Consider the following 11,156-nt stretch of genomic DNA (forward strand, 5'->3'; position numbering starts at 1 on the left):
CCCTCTTGCGACGCAAATTTCACGGTCGGGCAGTAAACGTTGGTCACCCTCGATGACGCCTTCTACGTCGGCAGTTGTTTTAGTGCCGACGGAAATGACAATGCTGGAGCGAGGCGGGATGCTGACTTGACTTTCGAGCACGCTTAAGGCATGGTGACTACGAGAGCTCTCCTGCGGCATCGCTCCATCTCCCGACAGCGTTATCGACTTCGACTTCAGGTCAATGATTGCGCCGTATTGGTTCAGGAAGTCCATGCCGAGAATGACGTCTCGTGAACACTGTTGGAGGATAGCGAAGGTGGCAGGGTCAGTCCTGTCATGAACGGAAATTCTTGCCGTGCAGATTCCAGTCGGCATGATGAGGTGTCCTCCAGCGGTCCGAATTTGAGGGCCTTCCCATGCAGTTTTTACTTACTTCAACTGGGCGGCGAAGTGTCCACTTATGAAGGAGTAATCAGCCCCTGTGTCGACTAAGGTGGTGACTGCGTGGCCATCGAGAAGTTCGTCGAGGTCGGTGGTTCTTTGTCTTGCATTACAGTTCGGTCTTGGCGTGAGATCACGGCTGCGTCGCGTTGACCTGTGGCTGGTATATGACGTCGTCAGGTCGTTTTCATCTTCGTATTCTTTGTTTCCACACTTAGTCGGGACGGCGGCGTGTCGTTATGTCGTCGAGGTAGTTTCTTCGGCGTCTTCGTTGGCGGCGGAGGATCTTCGTCAGTTCGAGGAACAGCAACCGCACCTTCATCGGTTGCTGCTTTTGTTTTTCGGATATGGGCTCACTGACCGGCCCCGGGCTGGGCCAGTGTATGGTCGGCGCTGCGGCGACAGGTAGCGGCCTGTAGATGGCGAACGAGACGGCCGTCGAGGGCTCCACGGAGTGGCGGCTAGGTAGTCGGCGATATCGCGAGGTCGTTGGCCAATCTGTGGTCGCGGCGTGTTAACGGCGAACCCTCGCAGTCCCATCTCCCGGTATGGGCAGTGGCGGTAGACGTGACCCGCTTCTCCGCAATGGTAGCAGAGCGGGCGGTGGTCTGGAGCACGCCAAATGTCCGTCTTCCTCGCGTAGCGGCGCTGGGCGACGGGCGGGCGTGCTGGCGGCGGCGGACGACGGAATTGTGGCGTTAAAGGGCCCTGGCGCGGTCGTGCAGGGGGGCCTTGACGGCGGGCGACGGTGGCGTAGGTCATCGCTTCCGGCTGGGGCTGCGGTGATGCTGGCTGCACCTCAGGAACTCCAAGGGGTCGCTCAAGCTCAGCTTTGACGATTTCGGCGATTGAGGCTACTAGAGGCTGCGACTTGGGGTACAACTTCTGCAGCTCTTCCCGTACCACCGCTCTGATAGTTTCGCGCAGATCATTGGTGACCAGTGATTTAATTCCTGTGTAGTTGGTAGAGTTCGTGCGGCGCTTGAATTGCCGGTTCCGCATTTCAAGTGTCTTCTCGATGCTGGTGGCCTCGTGAAGGAACTCTTCTATGGTCTTCGGCGGGCTTCGTATCATTGCACCGAAAAGTTCTTCCTTCACACCACGCATGAGAAGGCGGACTTTCTTGTCCTCGGGCATATCTGGGTCGGCGTGGCGGAACAGACGGTTCATTTCTTCCATGAAGATGGCAACGTTCTCGTTAGGCAGCTGCACTTGGGCATCTAGCATGGCTTCGGCCCTTTCATTGCGCACGACGCTCGTAAAGGTGCGCAGGAAGCCGCTACGGAACAAGACCCATGTTGTCAAGGTCGACTCCCGGTTCTCAAACCACGTTCTCGCGGCGTCTTCCAAGGCAAAGTATACATGCCGCAGCTTGTCGTCGGAGTCCCACTTGTTAAAAGCAGTCCCACTTGTTCGTCGGTGTCCAGCCAGGCTTCCGGGTCTTCAGTCGCTGCTCCATGGAAGGTCGGTGGGTCTCGAGGTTGTTGTAGCGAAACGGGGGACGCTGGGGCAGCCATGGGGTTGTTTTGAACACGATCTTCTTTGTCGACTCAGGTAGAAGTCCGTGCTCTGGGGGCAGTCCTTGCAGTCTGCGGCTAGCAAGCTGGTCTTGGGCGATGTTGGTTTTGTTCTCGGGCTTCGGGCGTGGATCGCGGTTTTGTGGGGGCGTTCGGTACATGAACGCACTACCACCTCCACCAGATGTCACGTGGTAGTGACGGTTAAGAATGCAGCAAAACTGTGATTAACGAAGCGAGCGTTTTATTTGGCGTACTTGGGCCCTCAAAAACAGGCAACACTCGAAGAACAACGGTAGCGGCGAACACACTAGGCGATCGTCGAAAATCTGATCAGCGGGTCAAGCGCGTCGGCTTTTATACAGCAGTCGTCAAATGTTCCAGACTAATCGCTGGGACCCGCGTGCGTTCCACAAAGTTCTACACCATTCACGTCTGGCGATGAAATCAGATAAGGTTCCGCGAGAACAGACAGCGGATAGAAGCATCGATAACTTTCCAGTAACTGCGAATACATGCAGGCGCATCCCGCGCTGTGCGATAACATTTGTTAGGCAGCGAAACGTGGTCGCCCGATAAAGATAAGTACACGTGTCAGTATGTACGTTCGCCCTGCATTAGAATTTGGTTGCGTGCTCTTCACTGGAACTCCAGCCTACATGTCCCGTCTCTAATCGCCTTAGAAAGAGAAGCATTACGTCTGTGTTTAGGTCTTCCTAAATTTGTTGCAAATTCTAATCTTTATCGAGAATCCCGTGTTCCTCCTCTTTCGTGCAGGTGCGGCTTTTGACAGTGCAGGCTTTCTTAAGGATTTATGAATCACCGCTGCGTCATCCCCAAACAATCTTTATTAGGACGAAGTGCGAAATGAAAGAAACCTGGCTGGGCTGGTCACGGGCAGGCTCTTTTCGGATTCATGATACGTCGATTTAATATATACATTTCTTATCTAAGCCTAAATGACAGCGATATAGGTGAGGTGAATTACGGTAGCTCGTGGGTTTGGAATAACGACGCTCTTCACGCAGCACGTTCGTCTTATGCATGTTTGCGAACGGGAATGAAAGGCAGGAGGGTAACACGCCTTCCAGAAATGAAACTTTAGGAATGATGCTTTGTTTAACGTTGAACATATTTCCAGGGCCCACGATATGAACCACCTTCAAGTCGGTATCAGGTTGCAAGGGGGGAACTCGGATGAAACGTTATCAAGCGGATAGGCTTTTAATTATCATAAGAATACGTTTATTTAATTTCCTTACCATGAGGTGAAATCTGACTAATAATAATTTAAATTTTCTGCATTATTAAGACCTCCTGTTAATATCAGGTTGCTGTCTTTTACAGCCTCCTGAATCAAAAATTAAGTTATGAAAAAAAACTTGTTGCTGTAAATGTATAAACGCACAAGAAACAAAATTCCTAGTCCTTTTCCCAGTGTTCACTAAGTGAAGATGTAGCACGTATATACTGTCAAGTTGTAGTGATGTGAAGAACAAGGCAGTTACAAAAGGGTGAGTCACGAAAATAACTCATTATAAGGTGAGTTTGCGCTGGAAAAGAAAATAACGCTCAAAGCACAACGATGGCTGCGCGCAATGTATAGTGCTCCCTCGGAATATGATCTAGGGTTCAAGGCATCGCTTCGTCAGATTGGAATGCTCGTACATTAGAGCGCAATCTCGGGTCCTCAAATGTGATGGAGAATGTACACCAGTATTCGCTTTACGCGTGCTGTCTGATAAGATAACGCTCTTTCGCTATTGAATCCGTGACAACGTACTGGATATAAGAAACACATATGGGGGAGCGTTTTGAGCTAACCTATAACTTTGGAACAATGATTAGACACTAAAAAAGAAACCTCACCCTACCCCCCCCCCTCCAAAAAAAAAAGAAAGAAAGATACCGTACAGTTGCCTTGAATATTATCTGAAACATAGTGCTCGTGGCAAAAATGGCCCCGAAGACTGCACAGCGGCGCCGACATGCCAAAAGTTCAAGAGCTAAACACTTTGCGATTACTGGTATTTATCAAACCAGCATTTCGTGGTTCAATATAGCCCTGTAGTCGAGGGGCCAGTTCTACCACGGGTACTGTGTCGGAGCTCATATTTCACGTGACTGTACATATGTCAGCCTTAATTGACCCAAAATCACCGTATTGTTTCTTTATATCTTAACACTAGACAGCCAAAATATATACAGCAAAACCCTCATCTTAATATTTCAGTACTTTTCGTTATAACGTACATGTCCGCACTGATCCATATGTTACAAAAAACTGAAAATGTATCCAATGCTTTGCCCCAGGCAGCTGTTTTTATTCTTGATGGTGCCAGAAAACCGAGCCTAATGCCACCAACGCTCAAAAATCTAATCGGGAGCGCGCACAATGTTCTCGCACACTCTGCTTGATGTACCGTAGCGCTGAGGTGCTTCTTGTATAATGTAGGAGAATTATTATAAAGTTGGAAAGGCAGGAGTGCACGGTTGGGCACATGTGCTTAAGCTCATGAAGTTGATTTGCGCCAAGAAAACCTGTCCGAGCTTTTATACTTGCTTTATAAGAACCCTACAGCGCCATGGATATGCCGGTTGCTTTTAAGTGCAAAAAAAAAAAACTGTTTAACCAATACACATATTGGTGACATAATTTTATCATTCGAGTGTTCAGACTGGTAACCTCTGGATGCGGAGCATGTTCAATAGTTGTGTGTGTAATTAACAAAGCTCCGTTAAATATATTTTCAGTAATTGATCTTAGGTGGCTAAATAAAATGAGAAGTTTGGAGCCCGTCCTCGAGATTATCTAGCCGAGTGACGAAATTTTGATTAAACATGCTTCTGTAAGAGCTATGGGAACAAAAATTTTCCAATTAAACGCTCTTCGAAAGCGTAACTGACGCAGAATAAGAACATCTGTAAAGTCACAGAAAGAACAGCTCTTCAAGACGGCAAACAAAGGAGGAACCACACACAGACTGCGCTAACGACTTCAAAACCGTTCTTTCTGTGGTAATGAACCAACTAGCCCCTCAGTCAATTCTTGCAAACCTGTAAAAACCTGACCGCACCTAGCCTCTTTGTGATGCTGTCATCAATAGTATGGCCCCGTGAACATGTTGCTTGTGTCCATGGAGTCCACTTTAGATTTTTATTCACGCTGTTTTTTTTTTCGAAGGTAATCAGGTTAAAGTCTTAGTGGCGATGTAGCAGTGAACGTGTGCCGCCGAAAGCTTGCTTGGTCGCGAAAGAGATAATGCTATAAATGCAATGTAATTGGTTCTTGTCTCGTAGAATCGAATATGTGTTTAAATAAACTATATATCGCATTCATGCCCAAGAATAGGTGTAAACCGCGAAATTGTCGCTTGCTCGCTTACACACACACACACACACACACACACACACACACACACACACACACACACACACACACACACACACACACGCGCGCGCGCGCGCGCGCGCGCACGCACACACACACACACGCACACACACACACACACACGCACGCACACACACACACACACACACACACGCACGCACGCACGCACACACACACACACGCACACACACACACACACACGCACACACACACACACACACACACACGCACGCACGCGCACGCACGCACGCACGCACACACACACACACACACACACACACACACACACACACACACACACACACACACGCCACATGCTCGGCCGCATTCACATTTACACGCACGTTATATGCATATGCATATGCGTTATATATATGCATATGCATATGCACGCACGTTCGCGCACACTCAGACACACTCACACAAACACACACACAGAGAGATACGACACATGCTTTCCGGCATTCACATTTACACGCGCCCACGCTTGCACACACGCACTAGAATGTACGCAAGCATGCATGCACGTTTTCACGCACTCAGACAAACGCACACAAACACAAAGTTACGAGACTTGCTCACCCGTATTCACATTTACACGCGGCCAGGCAGGCACACATGCACAAAAATTTACGCACACACGCACACGGGACTCACACGCACACACAAACACGCGTATGCTCGCACACGCATACACGCACTTGTGCGCATGCATATTCAAATACTGAGGCACAAACACGCAGTGCTCACACAAATACAAGTACACACGCACGCACGCTCAAGGTGTGCACACCCATATGCGCCCCCTCTCCTCCCCTGTTGCCTCACAAAAGCATGCGCGTGCAAACAGACTGAATGACACTCGCTCTGCAATTGCCATTCAAAACTCCAGCTATAATAAATCGCTTTACAGTTCAAATTTCGCGCTTCTTCTAGTCAATGTGCCCTCTGCTGAGAGGGTGCAAGACCATTGGCTCCAGTCGTGTGAAATAACCACCCATCCCCGACCAAAACACTGCTTTAACGCACCAGCAAAGTTCCGAAATAAGTGCCATAAATGCATATGTTTTTACGAAGGACTGCCCTCTTGGCGCAAACAGTTGAAACTTGTTGATACTCGTTTATTATATAGAAATAAATTTTTTGATGAAATTGCCCATTCACTTACGCATGTGCATTTGCGTGAAGTTCCAAATAGATGGTGAAGGTGCAATGTCCAGAATTCCTGAGTATGTCCATGCTACAAGGCACGATACTATTTCTTTAACGTAGCACAAAGACATGCGCATGCTTGTTGCTATGTTGTCTAAATAATAAAATCTGGTAATAAAAGCACTGACTTAACAAATAATCAACCCATTTCTACGTTGCGTATAGGTGCGAGCGATTAAACGACTCGGTCACGGCTTCCAATGTTTCCGCGACGGATACGCTCAGGTTTTTATAGATACCACGTGAACTTGCATGACTGTGTTTCAAAAATCGCTTTTGGGAACAGTGTTACGCTTTGTGTCGAGAGTCGAGATAGGCATCAATCGAAATCTGAGTCTCCGGACTACATACGCTGCAGCGAATTTTGTGATAGACGCCGTAGTATTATCACACATATCGTTTTTGTCTCGAAAATCGAGTACAAATTTTCGTCGTTTCCATAGGCTACCATGCAGAATCTTCAACCACCCTGGGAACAAAATTCTTGCTTGCTAGAGAGTGATCACTGCATTTGGCTCGTGGGGATTGTCTTCCCTAACATGTATATTTTTCAATAATCGACCTCCAGCTTTTGTTATTCGCAAGAAACCCACTCGTTCTATTCAAAACGCGCTAGCTTCGTGCCGGGGCCGCTTGGGGCGCTAGTTGGTACGTGTCCAGAAAGGCTGGATATGCTTGGATAAAAAGGAATGGGTAGCTGTAGTGCACAAGCATCTGTACCTTAAAAGTGTGGACATGTAATGGAGGGAGGAAGAGGTCAAGATGGTGGGCAGCCAAGTACTGCACGGTAAGTGGAAGCACAAAATAAACAACATTGCGCCATCACAATGAAAGCGAGAGAAAAAGATACGGTCAATTTATAGCAAATAATTAAAGGAAAAAAGGTTTTTGTTTTGTGTTCTTTAGGTTGGGGAGAAGGATTAGGTCAGAGCTCGGTTGGTCCTCATTCACTGTCGTAGAACAAAGACAGCAACATAAGTTATGCAAATCCAACGCACTCGCTGGACTAATGTATGTTGGGCGTGGTATTCAAGCACATGCTGAAATCTATGTGAAAAGATGCTTTGGCCAAGTGGTTAATTAACGCCTTACGACTAAAAGTGATGCGTACAATTCGTCCACTTTCATCCTACGCAATGTGTAATCTCATTCAATATTAATGTTTATGTACCACAAAGGTAATAACGTTATTCTTATGCAATTTTTATGTTTATGCACTGCAGTGCTAACAAGTTATGCCGAAATGAAAGCACCAAATCAGGAGGATTCACAGAGTAGGATATACACCCAGCGATGTCACAATTATGAAGGCGATATATGATGCTTGTAGAGGAAAGAATGATGATGGCAGGGGTATGCACAGAGAATCAGTACGACACACATCTAGCTATATTTAAGGATTCTGTATGACCTACATCAAAGTGGCGCATGCCGATTCTACAAGATTGGCGAATAGGACATACCCAGTGGCACATATCGAATGGCTAAATCAAGCAAGATTCAAGTAAATCAGTGAATCCGTTGAATATAGTGCGCTACTACATTAAAAGGGCGATGTGCTTGAAAGATACCTGTAAGTCGGTATTACACCTTTAGTTCTTATTATATTGGAGTTTATTCGTTTGTTACACAGAATAGTCATTATAACATAAATGGTTCCCCTCTCGAGGAAGTGGCTACTTACAAATACTTAGGGGTCCACATTAACCTAACCTAACCTGTCTTGGCAACCACACATTAATTGTCAGTAATGCTAACCGAATGCTTGGATACCTGCGCCGTAATTATTCAATGGCCCCTTCTTCTCTTAAACTCCTTTCTTTTATAAAGCTTTTGTTCGTTCCAAACTAGAATACGCATCAGCTGTGTGGGATCCATTTACTGAAAGTCTTATTAGTCCCTTTGAAGCTGTGCAGAGTCGTAGCGCACGCTTCATTTTTTCCAAGTGCTCCCGTCTTTCCAGTGTTTCATCTATGAAAACAGCGTTACGGCTTCCAACCCTTTTCTTACGCAGGAAAATAGCACGTCTCTCCTTGCAGTGGATTCACGCAGGTATTTATCTTGAGCCAGGTTAAAGCGACACTAAAGGCAAATACTAAGTCGACGTGGACTGCTTAAATACCTTTCCAGAAACCTCGCTACGCTTGTTTCGTGCCAAGAAAAGTCTTCGTTTACGAGAAAATTGCATCTAAAGGGTCCAAATACCTTTTTCGAAATTCGTATCTCCCGCCACCCAACTGGAGGAGTAGTGACGTTGCATACGCCATCACCGCCCTTTACTGCCGTCGTTGAGTAAAACGGCGCCTGAAATACAGCTGCACCGAGCCAAGACAGAGCGGCGGATTCGCTGCTGCAGCTGTTTTTTGGCCAAGTCGCGTAGACCGTTCGGGCATCCCGCGACGTCACTCGGAAGTTGAATTCTCTGCTACTTGCAGTTTGTGCGAGTTCCGCGAGCCAGCAAAACAAGCGCAGCATTACACGATCAGGAAAGTTCTGAAACGCGAAAGCGTGGGTGGCGCAGAGTCGAGTGAAAACGAAACCTTTCGACCACCGTCGTCGTTGCCAAACGTAATTTCAATGAATTCTTTTTTCTGAACATGAAACGGAACTGGACGAGTAGCATTTATTTCCTCTTATAATACAATACGAGGATGTTTTTTTGCAACGAGTGGCTGAGTAGTAGTGACAGAACTTGCATGAGGCGTGCTTTCGTCATCGGGCAAGTGATTGAATGGCCGGGGGAGTCTCTAATCATGTCCTGCATTTACGTCGATTTCACGATTATTAAGGTTCTGTACACGATAATATTGATGCCTTAGAGATTCACGAGCACTAATCTATTACTTTAGTTTGACTTAGCATTTGCCTTTAGTGTTTAAGCAAGAATTACTTCCCTACCCTTCATTCATATCACCTCGCATTGACCATCGTTATAAAGTGCTTGTTCTTCGTTGTCAAACTAACCAACACTTTCATTATTTCATCCCACAAACTTGTAATGATTGGACCCACTTGACCACCTCCACTGTATCTATTACGGACCCTAGTGACATTAAGAATGCGCTCGAATATGTTTCCTAACATTTGCTTTGTGTTTTTTATTTTCTAGTTATTGTTCCCACTCCCTTCTGGAACGTCCTATGGGCCCTGAAGGTATTCAAATAAATAAATAAATAAATAAATAAATAAATAAATAAATAAATAAATAAATAAAGTTGCGCTTACTGGCACTACTTTGTCCATCAGCCCCACACAGGGGCTGTACAATCCCGTTTACTGGTATTTGCGTTCGGCGCAAATATAGCATTCGTTCGGAAACCCACAATTATACTGTTGTTGTCGCTTCAGGAACACCTTGCACGCCAATGCACCGGCCCGTAACGTGCCGTGCTGTTTACAGCTCGACCAATCGCCGCATTGTTCACAGTTCCGGTAACGGTCAAAAACAAAATGGTGACGAGGAAAGTGAAACTGCGAGGAGGAGTGTGGAACCAGATTTAAAAGTGGGAGGCCGACAGTTTATCGATGACGCTCGCCCAATTACTCACTACCGTCTCTGCTGTAAATCTCGGGCACTTGAAGGGATTATTTTGTCTGTGATCCCCTACTTTTTTAACTTTTAATCACCAGGGACCAAATTCACAAACATTTTTGAATTCGTAAGTGGTCTTTGCCATTGGCCGGGATCGCCGTCGCTACGTATATGCGTCCATTATATCACAAGGGGCCAGCATTACGAACACTTCTTATAGCGCAAGTACTTTTTTTATAAATGCAACTTGTGGTCCGTACAGCCATGGTACAGAAAAGAATGCGTGCAAACTCGGACACAAGTAGAACGAGAAGGTCGACACAAACGCCGACTTGTCCTCCTCGTTGGAGTTGTGTCCGTGTGCAGCCTTGCCGCAACACGAACCCCTAGGCCAAATTTCTCAGCTTCCAGTCGTCGCATGTATGGCCACTGTTCCGGGGAGTTCCGAAAAGGCAAAATCGGCATTGCGCAAGCACGTTAACTTCAAGTGGCCGAGGTCAACAATGAGGAATTACTGAATTTTCAAATCCTACCGCTTTCGCAACGGAAGCCTCGCAAATTTACACGCCACTGCGAATGAGGTTCGACGACGTCCATCAAATAACTCTGTAAAGAAGACACGCAGCACTACGATGGTTTCAGGACCAGGCGTTGTGGCTTCGACGCAGACTACTTTGGCGTTGTCAAGCATAAAATAGCGCGAGAGACAGGACGGAGACACAGCGTGAGCGCTATGTACGTCAGCTCTCGCGTTGTGTCTCGCCTTGCGCCCGTCTTGTCTTTAGCGCTATTTTATACAGCTTGACAATGCTACACCAACTGACGTGCCCTTGTACGTTTCTGAAGTACATTAGTTTTGGTCAACGTTACTTGGTCTTGTAGCCAACTGTAGAAGTCGCTCGCAGTGTTTGCTGAACTTTGCGCTAAGCTGACCACTACAATATATACTCGGATTCGTGCTTCCTTATTAACAGCCTCACATGTTCGAGTACTCGCTTCCTTATCGGCCTTGGACAAAGCGTGGGCCTCCATTCCGCTGCGCTGCACCGAACAGGCAGGAGGGAGTGCGAGAGAGGAGGAA

The sequence above is a fragment of the Dermacentor variabilis genome, chromosome 3 (assembly GCF_050947875.1).
Source record: "Dermacentor variabilis isolate Ectoservices chromosome 3, ASM5094787v1, whole genome shotgun sequence".
Classification (NCBI taxonomy): domain Eukaryota; kingdom Metazoa; phylum Arthropoda; class Arachnida; order Ixodida; family Ixodidae; genus Dermacentor; species Dermacentor variabilis.